The 12679-nt window shown below is 48.9% G+C and overlaps 1 protein-coding gene across 4 annotated transcripts in view; it reads right to left on the bottom strand.

Annotated features, from left to right (window-relative positions):
* ASTN2 (astrotactin 2) overlaps window positions 1-12679 on the bottom strand; it is a 340921-nt gene that overhangs the window by 287056 nt on the left and 41186 nt on the right. Inside the window, exon 1 of one of the 4 annotated variants that reach the window (XM_065695852.1) lies at window positions 10994-11013. The exons of the other annotated variants lie outside the window; for them this stretch is intronic. The gene's annotated coding sequence lies outside the window, so the exon portion shown is untranslated. Of the gene's footprint in view, window positions 1-10993; window positions 11014-12679 lie in introns of those variants that run through there. 4 annotated transcript variants of the gene reach the window in all.

Here is a 12679-nt window from a genome sequence, read left to right as displayed (position 1 = left end):
AGGACGGTTCCACCTCTTGAGAGATGGATGCTCTTCCCCAAGGAGAAGGAACCAGCAGGGCAAAAGGGAGGAGCTGGATGCTGGATGGGAAAAAAACAGGTAATGGATAATATGGGCTCTTCAGCCTGCCTGGAGCACCAGGAGGGTGCATCAAAAGTGAAGTAGCTTGAAAATTCTGGGTATATCCTTGCCCAAAAAGTCAAAAATATCAGTTACCAGTAATGAGCATTTGTTCCATGTGCACTGTGATAAGGCTTCTACACTTAACAGGGTCCCTTCCCTTACTGCCAAGAGAGACATCCACAGTGGTTACGAAGGATTAAGGGTCTTCTTTCTTATCTAGGAGAGGTTTTGAGTGCTCGCTCCCTGGAAAGCCTCCAGAAACTCCGTGGTACCCAAGGTACCTCCCCAAGTACCCAGGTTCTGTCTCGGCTACTCACAAACCCCACATTCAGCTTTTACTTACAGAAACGAGTTCTTGTTCTCACAGAACATTCACTTCTCTCCAAGAGTGTTGCATCTTAACCCAGGAGCCACCTCGCACCTGGATTTATCTATCCCAACACCCAGAGGGATGCCATCAGCCCAGGACACACCAACAGTTGGCCACGTACCACCAGGTTTCATAGAACGGTTTGTGTTGGAAGCGATGTTAAAGCTCATCCAGCTCCAACCCCCTGTCATAGGCAGGGACACCTTCCACTAGAGCAGCTTGCTCCAAGCCCCATCCAACCTGGCCTTGAACACTGCAGGAAAGGAGAGAAGCACAGCAAGGGCTATGGCAAAAGCAACCTGCTGCTCCCCAAGGATGCCATCCTGGGGTACCAAGACCCCTTTGAGCAGGACAGACAACCCGGGCAGCCTCAGCCCTGCACCATGAGGCTATGAGCCATGAGGTTGCCAAAAACAAATGAGTTCACTGAGACATAGCTGCGAAAATCCTCATCTCTCTCTGGACTGACTGGCACTGAAATGAACTGGACTCGAAGCAGCTGATCTGAGAGCACAGAGAAGTCATTGGAGGTCTTAGAAAGTGGCATCATAAGATGAGAAGACATGAAAATCCAAACTGACGTAAGAAACCGGATTTATCAGGGCTTCTCGGAGCCTGTGGGCAAAATGATTTTCCCCCATTTAAAAGTGAGGAAGGCAAAAGAGAAGCAAAGCGATTTGTCAGATTAGAAGTGACAAAGTGGCAGAACCAAAGCAGCCGTGCCCTCACAAGCACCACCGCAAGGAGGGCCCCTTTCCCAGCAGCGTGCTAGCTGTGCCTTGCAACAAGTGCTTCCCATGCTGAAATAAGGGATCAATCCCGGGTCACCAGAACACACTGATGCTGCCAGGGATGGTGGCCAGGCCCTACACCATCCTGTTACCATGCAGGGGTGCCAGCCCTTGTGCAAGAGTCAGGGAAAAGCCTATGATGGTCCCTGGGTGTGATGCCGTGTGGATGCCAGGCACAGGCTCCAACCCCTCCAGCTCTGTTGGAAGCATGAGCCTGCCAGTGCCACATCTCTCCAACCAGATTCACTGTCACTGCAGCTCTAACCCGGCTTGGAAGAACCTTTGACAACACAACATTAACCCATAGGGTCCCACTCCTTCCCCTGCCAGGTTGCCTAGTGTTCTTCACCAGTGGAAATGCTTCATGAGGCTCTTTCTGTCCCTCATCCTTCCCACCCAGTTCCAAGCCCTTCATCATCATCTTCCCCTTCCCATTAATTTCAGATCAGACTTCGGACAAGGGCCTGTAGGGACAGGCCAAGGGGAATGGCTTGAACCTGCCCGAAGGGAGACTGAGCTGAGCTCTTAGGCAGAAGCTCTTCCCTGTGAGGGTGCTGAGGCGCTGGCACAGGGTGCCCAGAGAAGCTGTGGCTGCCCCATCCCTGGCAGTGCTCAAGGCCAGGTTGGACACAGGGGCTTGGAGCAAGCTGCTCCAGTGGAAGGGGTCCCTGCCCATGGCAGGGGTTGGAACTCAGGAGCTTTAAGGTCCCTTCCAACCCAAACCATTTTATGAACCCATGCCCCCGTTAACACTGGTGCTAATCACCCCCACACCATTAGATCCAAAAGCAGCATGATTTCATGGTTGTACCCCCTAGCAGAGTCTCAGGGAAAGTTCTATTGCCACTGCCCGAAGAGAAGCACCTACACTGAGACAGAAGAGACACGGAGACACCCTTGATCTGCATAGACAAAGGTCACGGGGAAGAGGCAGAGGGGGATGAATCCTTGCAGCCTCATTAGAGGCAAAGAAACAGTTTCTGCAAATAATTGATTTCTAAATTTATCCCCTAATTAAATAGGTTCCCTGGATGAATCTGCATGCAAGCTGCAAGGCGATGATTTAGCGCCTGGCTTCCTACGGGAACGCATCAACACATGTTTGCAAATCGTCTCTCTCCCAGATTCGAAGGCAGGGTGATCATCTCCCCACACCAGCACGCCCGGAGCAGACAGGGATGGGTCCCTCCTGCTGCCTGGAGCTTCCAGCAATCAAAGCTCCCCTCTGTGACAGGTTTATCAGTGCTGCAGGCAGGGCAGAAGGATGTTTGTCACCCGTCTTGTCACAGCTCCCTGTGCTCCAACCCTCCATGGACCAGAGCAGAGCAGCCATCACGACCACAGCGTGCAGCTCGCACCCTGACTAAGCAGGAGGCCAGCCCAAGGGGATTTTGGCAGGCAGCAGCTCTAAAACCATGGCAGAACTGGAAATGCCCTGCCTAAACTCTGCACGTAGCGACGGCAAGAATGAGAAACATTATCTCCAAAACATGCTACATCCTACATCAATTCCACGGCTGTTCCTGTCTAGTGGCTTTGACTTTTTCCTACAGACACCATCAGCTAATAAAACCTCAAGAGACAGATCTGGGGATAAAACCAGGCTACAAGCTCTGCTAAAATTAAACACATTTATCACCCTTGCGCGAAGAGCTCCTTTTGGATACCAGAGAGCCCTGTTACTCTCAGACAAGCATCAAAGGACTCTGGACGCGAGAACTCCGCGTTAGGTTGAAAAGGCGATGGTGCTGAGCAGCCCCGCTGTGTTACAGCCCACACCGATTGAATCCTGCTGCCCAGGATGGAAAGTGTGGGGCCCACAGCCTGTCCCTACACAGTGCTGGTGGCTCAAAGCTCCCCCCTCCCAAGAAGAGAGGCACTTGCCTGCATTTACACACCATCTTCTGCCTGTCAGCAGCATCAACGCCTTTCATCTCCTGCTCTTTCCTCTCTGACAGCTTTGCACCCCCCAAGATCATTCATGAACCAAGCATATGGGTCCACCTTCCTTCAGGGTTTTGGTGTTAAGGCTTTGGGAACTACAGGCATAGATTACCCTTCCTGATGCCCACACATTCAGGTTCCTGCTCCTGGCACATAATGCTTTCACAGATAAGCCATGAGTGCAGCCCTCTTGGTGCCCATCATTATCACACTGGGCAGAAGGAGAAGAGCCCTCTGTTCTACCCTTGGCTTCATCACTCATCTCAAAGAAATTCATCAGTTCAGATATTTATGGACGTGCTTGGCCCTGTTAGAGCTCATGAAAGGCAAAGACGCAGCCTGCACATCCAACTCGCACAGCACTGAAACAAAGTGAGTAGAGAAGCTGCTCCATGAAGATCTAAAGGAGTTTTCCGGGGTTCTGAACCTTATCCTGGTTTGTGCTAAAGCAAAAAGACCATTTGGAAGTTTCCCCATGAGGGAGAGGAAAAAAAACCTCTTCATCTATCTGCTCCAGAAACAGCAAACCAAAGGGTGAAAGACAAGCACCAGGCATAGCTCAGCCAAGACCATGGCCATTTGGTGTCCTACAGCACGCACCGGTCACATACTCTTCTTTGAAGAAATGCCAAAAGATGGTATTTTCTCCCCCTCCTCCCCCCCAAAAAAGTGTTCAAAACTGGAGCATCTCCATGGCATTTTGGATTTCTCAGCACTTCTGGATGAAAACTGCCTTGTTAAGTGAGTTCTCAATCAAACAAATCACTACCACTGACGGAGCCCGGGCCCTAACCTACTTCTGAATCCAAAATAAAAAATCCATTAGGTGGCTAAATACTTTAGGAACTGCATCCCTTCATCTCCCTGCTTTGCTGCTCCGTTTGTAGCTGAGCATCCTCCTTTATTAATTGCCTCTGAGAGCCTCAGATCTCTTCTAAAGGAAAACAGTATTGTTCACAGGATAGGAAAGGGATGCAAGAAAGCTAATTAGTCCTCGTACACAGGAGTTTGCAATAGCCAGCATTCAAATGAAGCCTGATTTTCAGATCACAGAGCTAAAATCGGCATGTTGCATCACTGCCTTTCTTTTCCAGAGGTGCCTTTTTTGCTCACCTTGAGCATATTTAAAGGCAAAGAAAATACCTTTAGGTACCAAAAGCAAATTCATGATCGAGCTCTCCACCACTTACCAACTTGAGCGCATTAAAACTCTGTTAAAAGCAAAGCAAGATGAGTCCTTGAGGCCCCGTTCCCTAAGGATGTGTGCACATAAAGCAAGGAAAATGTGTGGTTATTAGAGTTTAGCTTTATTGTTTTCATAAAACACACTGAAGATTGTGTTTATGATTCTGGAGAAAATAAAACCCTCTCTCCAATTGTTAAAATAATGAACACAAGATACTCCAGTGACTTCTAAACAATCCAATGCTTTGGATTTGCACAACGCCTTCCACTCAGGTTTCAGAACAGCCTGTACAGGAATGAAAATAAGCCTGGATGGGTGGGGAATAAATCCATCATCTCACCTTAGAGCTAAAGGAAGCAGAATAGTTTATAGAGTCATTGCATAAGGCTAAGTTACATGGGTGGGAAGGGAACTGCTCAAAACTCATTGAACAATTGCTTAAGAGCCGGTTTTGCTGGTTTTCAATAACATCCTTGTTTCTGAATGATCAAATCCCATTTGGAAGCCAGGCTCGAGCATGAGAATCGTTTAAACACACTCAAAACCAAACAAAAAAGTAATACCTTAGCCATCTTTCTCTCTGGCCCTTGGCACAGGTTGCTCACAGAGACTTCTACACAACGTTCAGAGGGTTATTGCCTGCCCCATATCCCTGCCACCCTGAAGCACTTCTGCATCTAGCTGCAGGAAGGCTCCTGTATCCATCCCTGCATCCTGTATCCATCCTTGCATCCTGTATCCATCCCTGCATCCTGTCAGGCTCACAGCATTGCTCAAGGAACATAAACTGTCTCCATCACTTCTTCTCCTCTACCTGCAGCCTGGAGGAACAACCAACTAAATAGTTCATTCCCCTCCTTTAAATATTACAAGGACTATGTGAGGTTATGCATTACTGAATGGAGCTGTCTGTTCAGTTCAGCACAGTGATGATGGAAGGAAGTGTGGACCGCAGAGAGGCCGTGTCTCCAACACAGGAGCAGGGCAAAGAGCCAAGGTAATGACCAAGAGGGATCCTTACCCAACTGCTTAGTGTCTGCCCATCCATCAGAGCCTGACATCTGCCTGGCACCGCTTGCATGGTGGGGATCGAATCCACCTTGGAAGACGCCAAGGCAAATACATCTTCCCTGGCAGTGGCCTGGGAAGGGAGGGAAGCTCTTCAGCCAGGTGACCCCCTCCATTATCCATACAGCCCTGCTTGAAAACCTGGGTTGAACCAAGACCTGGGACCCTCTGGGCCATGCCCAGTGGCTGCCCTGGATGGATTGACTTGGCAGAAGCAGGTCTTTGGAGCTCCAGCACAAACGAAGACTGGGGGTAGGGATGCAAAAAGCCAGTGAGGACAAGGATACTGAGAAGGTGGTGGCAGAGTGCAGCCTTCAGGTAGTTTGCAAACACCTTCTGGAAGGTAATACTGCCAGCTCTAAACCAACCTATTAATATGAGCCTCTGGGGCTTGTAATAAAAACCAAGATGTTATTTTTTTACCCAGAGCCAGGTTAGCCAGAAATGTCTGAAAATTAAAGGAGCAGCCTAAAAAAAGGTTTCAGTTCCATCCCTCCCTTTACATACCTTACTCACAAGCTCCTCAGAGACAGAGGTCACCTCCGGAGCAGTGGTACCCCAGCTGCATTAACTGCCATAGCATGCCAAAGCCCTTTCTGCTCCTCAGACCCACCTTGCTAACAGCTTCATTCCAAGAAACACATAACAACACCGAATTGAGACTTAACTGATTTCCAAGAAACACCAGATTTGATGCACACAACCACATCTTCAAGTTGAGGCAGCACCGAGCATCCAAACTAACACAGTCTCTGTGCATCCAACACTATATCCCAAGATTGATAAGAGTGGAGTAGTTTCCAGGACAAACTTCTTCTGTGGGCCTCCTGAAAAAGGACATAACTAAACCCAACCCATTGCCCCCAGAATGATCTGAGTTTGAGGAACTGAAGCCCTCCTACATAGAAAAAGCTGAGAATCAAGTTGTTCCGCAAGAGATTTGCCGCTGTGGCTGCTCTTGATCATCCCATCACACACTGTATTGCTACCTATACTCAGGGTTAAGATCCTCATTTAGACACCAGAAATGAAAACCATTGTTGGGAGCCCCACTAGGTCCAATCCTGCCCTTTGCCTCCACAAAATGCAACTTATTCCCTGCCTGTGATGACTGTCAGCCTCAGCACCACCTGGCTTGAGACTCCTGCCCACTCACTCCTATTTTTACCCTGGGTGTTAATGGAAAGAAATCTCTGGATCCATTTGAAATGAATTATACTCCAGTAATTGCAGCTGCTATAGGGCAGCATTAGGTCAAACTGCCCTTTTTGTGCTGTGTCTCAAAAACTAGAGATGATGAATGGTCTCATTTCCAGCAGTGCTGGATGCTCGCAGCCCCAGGTGAAGCCCATGCAAGCCGCAGATGCTCACCACCTCAATGCCGCATCACCCGTGCCTGCCAAGTGTTTCCTTCAATAAAGCATCCAAACTCACACTGTATAAACACAATTCGAGCTCACATTGCTTGCTACATGTTGTCAGCATCCCCAAGTCCTCAGCACACAGCCTCCCTGTGCCCTCCCCAGGGCTGTTCTCTCCAGGATGCATTTGATTCCATAAGAAATCTATGCTGTTCTCTCCCTAGAAGGACCTTTTCATCCCAAACCAGAGACTGTCTCCTCCCATTCTAACTCTGCGTTAATTATTAAGATAGGGTGGGATTGAAGAGACTAATTACCACTGTAAAGTTACTCTCCTGAAGGCTGATAAGGAAAGTAATTAGGATGGACAAGCGTGGATTAGAGAGCTCTAAATCTCTCTCTCTTGTCAAGATGATGCTGCTGCCCAACCTCACAAATGACAAACGAGTCCATAGGCAAACAAGAAGCAGTTGTGGAGACCAAACAACGGGCTACACCATTACACAGCACAGATCCTTCAGGCTGCAGCACAAGGGGATCCCTTCAATAGCAGCTCCAGGCTGGGATCAGCCTCCAAAACGCAATCCCAAGGATCAGAACACAGACACCCTGCCCCAAGCTGGGTGATAGCTCGTAATTGTACCCACACCGTTCATCTTCTGTGGTGGGTTAACCTTGATTAGGTGCCATACAACCACCAAGCTGCTCTCGTGCTCCTTCATTCCCAACTCTTCTATCTCCTCCCCGTCCAGTGTGCACGGGGATGGGGAACAGCGGTTGCCATATAACCCCAGTGAACCTTCCCTGTCAATGAGATGGTATGTTCCTTCAAGTCAAAACACCCAGCACCTTCTCCCCTCTAGATACCATGGCTTTGGCTTCTTTGCCTTCATCTAAGTCTCTTTACATCTTCCCAGATATCAATCAAGACAAGGAGCACACTCAAGCAGCAGACAGACGATGACAGCTATTCCATTGGGCTATCACGGGACACACATCCCCATGACGTGAGGGCAAGGGTGACACTTCATGAAGCCACAGCAGCGTGCAGCTTCCCTGGGAACGTAGTTGCTTGAAGCAAAAGCCCAGATCCTGAGAAATCCCAAGAGCATCACCCCTGTGCATATCTCCAGCCACCTTCCATCCATGTCCATCAGCTTGTTTATCCATATGGGAGATGTCTCATAGGTGAGATAAAGCAGCTGCAAGCTGACCGCAGACCCCCAGTTCCCTGTGTTTGTACAATACACAGCAAAAGTGAGGGTCAAGCTTGTGCAGAGCTGCCAACACCACTAAATACATCATACAATCATAGAATAACCAGGTTGGAAAAGATCTTTCAGGTCATCAAGTCCAACCCTTACCCCAGCACTGCCAAGGCCACCACTAAACCACATCACTCAGGACTTCGTATACATGGTTTGTGAATGCTTCCACAGGCGTAGTGATTCCACCACTGCCCCTGACAATCATCTATAGGGCAAGCCAGCACAGAGCACACGGACCATACTCTATTTTAGCTGCAGCAAAACCAGCTCCAGGGTCACTTTCCTCCCGCAGCACGTCTCACACCCATTCCTCATGCATGCACGCAGATTACTTCCCTCTAACAATTTCAGGCACCCTGCACTAGAGCATTTATAACTAATACATATTCTAATGTTCCCGTTCACCTGAGACACTCGAAACTTTCCTGCCTCATTTGTCAGGTTTCTTTATTTTCATTTTTTTCTTAAATACCTTCTTCCCCTCAGGCCAGGCAAATCAGTCCGGTTGATCCTAATTTCCATGGACTTGCTCAGTCATCTCAAGGTCATTTGGGGCCTTATTTTCGAGCTTCAAGTCTAGAGGATTTTGCAGGATTTGCAATTGAGGCTTCTGATTATCTGCTACATATTGAAATGAAAAGGAACCAGCTGAGGAGAGACAGTGATGAAGCACCCCATTGACACCCAGGTAATTAAGGAGAAGCAAACATGTTTGTTGGCTGAAACAAGGAGGGGGGGAATGATGTAAACCACTTTATTCTAGCAAGGAAGAGAGGAAGGAGTGAAGAAAAAAGCAGCAGCTAACGGCTTTCCATCAGACGGGCATCGCTTTGCGCAAGTCAAAACCTTCCCAGGGTGTTTGCGTTTTAGTAGGAAGGTTGTTGGGATGCCATGGGGAGGCTTTTGTCACTTGTGATCAGAAAGACAGCAAAGAAAGAATCCCATTAAACTGCAAAACTCAACCCTTGTGATGCACGAGATGGGCAGATCAATATAGCCCCGTTCTGAAGGGAGGGGAAATAAATATATATATTTTTATATTTTTTTTATATTTATATATGGCATATATCTGTAGAATCATAGAATGGGTTGGGTTGGAAAGGACCTTGAGGTCATCCAGTTCCAGCCCCCTGCCATGGGCAAGGACACCTCACACTAGCCCATGTCACCCAAGGCTCAGTCCAACCTGGCCTTGAACACTGCCAGGGATGGAGCATTTACCATTTCTTTGGACAACCTTATCCAGTGCCTCAGTACCCTCACAGTATATCCTAAGAGCTCAGAATCATTGAAGCCTGGAGGTTTGCCATGGGACAGCCCCATGTCCTCCTGCCCAACCTTAGCATTAAGGTCCAGGATGTTATCCCCTGGTGACTCCCAGTGTTAGCTCAGCTCACAAGTCAGGACCAGATGATGCTGAGGCTGCAGCAAGGGACAACTTCCCTGGTGAACTTCAGCACTACCAAGGCGAGCCTGGTGCAGGCACGTCGATCCACACTCCAAATGTGTTTATTAGATGTTTTTAATACGGCGGCGGCAGGCAGAGAAATACAGTCAAGCCCGAGTCACACATCTTCCCAGGTCCCCAGGGACCACGGGTACAAGCCTGTTTTTGTTTCTTTCCCAGGGAAACAATCAAGATACAGGGCTCGCAGCTCAAATCAGGAGCACTCTCCAGGGGCAGGAGATGGTAATTAGTTAGTGTGCATGTGTGCATTTTCCGATTCAAGCCCTGCGTGGGGAACCTGGCAGGAATACTCAAGCTGCTGGGCAGTGGAGAGACCTAGTTCTGATGGGGAGTGCTGAGCAGGTACAGTCTTGGCCTCAAGCTCTCAAAAACTGGCCCCATCCCACCAATTATTTGCTATATTAGATAGCATTATACAGTGCTATTTAGATAGCACTGTGCTCCAGGCTCTCTTTTCTCCCATGGGAAGCATCTTCAAGAGAGGGAAACAGCTTATTTTAGTCTCCTTAAAACAAAGCAAACCCTATTACAAGGGAGACCTTAAAACAGTCTTCCAATACCAAAAGGGGGCCTACAAGAAACCTGGAGAGGGGCTTTGGACAAGGGCCTGTAGGGACAGGCCAAGGGGAATGGCTTGAACCTGCCCGAGGGGAGACTGAGCTGAGCTCTTAGGCAGAAGCTCTTCCCTGTGAGGGTGCTGAGGCGCTGGCACAGGGTGCCCAGAGAAGCTGTGGCTGCCCCATCCCTGGCACACTAAGGTGCAGTCACCTGCACTGCTCCAGCCAGGTCCTTGTGAGATGCTAAGGCTGTAAAAGTACAGCTGGAGTCAGGATGTTTTCCTGCTGACTGTGAAATCGGTGGGATAGAAATCGAGAGGGATGTATCACCACGTACATTTGTCCAGGCAGATTGGATGTGAGGGCACAGCCAAGAGATTAAGTCATTTTTCTGAGATTAAGTCATTTTTTCTGTTTGCTGAAAGCATTTGAGGGGGAAAAGGGAAAAAAAGCACCCTTACAATGTTTTGCTGTGAACTCAGTGCTTCGTTTGACAATTAGTCCTGAAATAGCAAATTCTTGAAGCAAAGCCAAAAAACACCCTGAATGTTAGAAAAATATCATTAAATCATTGCTGGGCCAAACCTATTTAAAAAAGAAAACGTTTGAGTGAGAAAAATCCTGGTCTAGTGACAGGGGTTGGAACTGGATGAGCTTTAAGGTCTCTTCCAACCCAAACCAGTCTGGGATGCTATTATCTGAACCCACCTCCTATGTGCTCTATAACAGGGTTCACCGCTGCCACCCATCCACCTTCCCGCTGCTAGGACTGAACAGACCTCCAGGCACTCCTGTCCTGCTTTTTTAAGGCAAAAACCACAGAATAAGCCCAAACTAAGAGATATGATTCAACTCACATCAAACCCCATGGCTGCGCATCCCTCCCAGCGCCCCAGCTAGGAACAAGGGCTGCAGGAACAGATGTGCCAGGACACAAGGAGTTCAAGAGGCTCCTTGTTTGGATGGAGCTGTGCTGCTGCTGCGGAAGGAGGGAGCAGCAGGGAGATAAGTACTCGCTTCTGCACACGGTGCAGAGAAGGATTAGATACTTACAAATATTTTATCCTAGCTAAAGTAATTGCACCACTTGTTCTTATGAGTCAGAGCTATTTATTTTCATGCTTCAGGGCATCAGTTGATCACACCAGCTGAGGTCAGGCAGAAATTCCCATTGCTCCTGTAAGCCTTTTGCATATTGCAGGGAAGTGCATTGGCACTAGTTACTGCAGCCTGGCACTTCCCTCATCCCAGCGCTCTTCAGTCAGCTGCGGGCACAGAGGACACACCAGCAGGAACAGCTTCTCCACCTTAGCCCACAAAGTGTGACACAGAAACAGTCACAGCTCTCACCAGTTTAACTTCTTAACAACAGCTTCACAACAATCACCAGGGGATGCTTGAAGAATATAAACAATACAGCCTATACAGAGCAATTCCTCTCCTGGGACACCATTCCAGCTCCCAACAGTGAGCTCCATAGGAGTTCTTCCCTGTGAGGGTGCTGAGGCACTGGCACAGGGTGCCCAGAGAAGCTGTGGCTGCCCCATCCCTGGCAGTGCTCAAGGCCAGGTTGGACACAGGGGCTTGGAGCAAGCTGCTCCAGTGGAAGGGGTCCCTGCCCATGGCAGGGGTTGGAGCTGGATGAGCTTTAAGGAAACCCAACCCGGTCTGGGATTCTATGGTTCTACTGATGCAGAATCATATCCCATGCTCCTGCGCTGGGTAGAGGATGCTGAGCCTCTTGGTACCCTTCAGCATCATCACCACATCCAGCTGTGTTCCATCCTCCAAGGAGCAACCAGGTAGAGACACAAGGAGGAAGAGCATCCAAATGAGAAGAGTTGGTATCAGTCATGCAGGAGGTGAAAATACAAACAACTCCTTTCAACCCTGAGCCAAACTGGGATCACCAAAGCTCATTTTGACTCCGCAGCCTCTGCCGGGAGCAGACAGGGATAACTGCTCATTGCTCTGGACTTGTGGATGCACAGCTTTAATTATGTCACCATCAAGAGCCCTCCCAAAACCCAATATTTGGCCAACATGAATGAACGAAACCCAGGCAGTGTGTGCTTTGGAGGGGCAGAGGAATGCAAGAAAACAGCCACAAGTTTTGGCCTAGGAAAAAACCACCTCCCCATCCTCCCTCCTAGTGCTAGCGAACCAGCTCAGTAATTCAGAGGCATTTAATAATGGTCTTAGAAAGAAGCAGCCCTTGGCCTCTGAACACCGAGCATGAAATGAAGTGGCAGAGGCCACCGCTCACCAAATAAAAGGTTCCCTTCACACAGACAAGGGGTTGGCTGCTCTTGAAGCAAAACACATCCATGTGCTGGTGGTCCCTTCGGCAGCAGGGACTGAAGATGCTTCACCAAACCTGAGAGAGCACACACAGACCTGGCTGAAGGGTTTCTCATACCATGCGTCCAGGATCGCTCCTCTACCCCCTTCCTTTCATCCTGCTCATCCCTGAACTTCATCCTATCCTCCCAAACAGCATCATTTTGCCTCCTCACCCCTGCTTGAATGCTCACCAGAAGCAG

The sequence above is a fragment of the Lathamus discolor genome, chromosome 15 (assembly GCF_037157495.1).
Source record: "Lathamus discolor isolate bLatDis1 chromosome 15, bLatDis1.hap1, whole genome shotgun sequence".
NCBI lineage: Eukaryota > Metazoa > Chordata > Aves > Psittaciformes > Psittacidae > Lathamus > Lathamus discolor.
The sequence above is the reverse complement of the archived record's forward strand: the minus strand, read 5'-3'. Positions and strand labels throughout refer to the sequence as shown.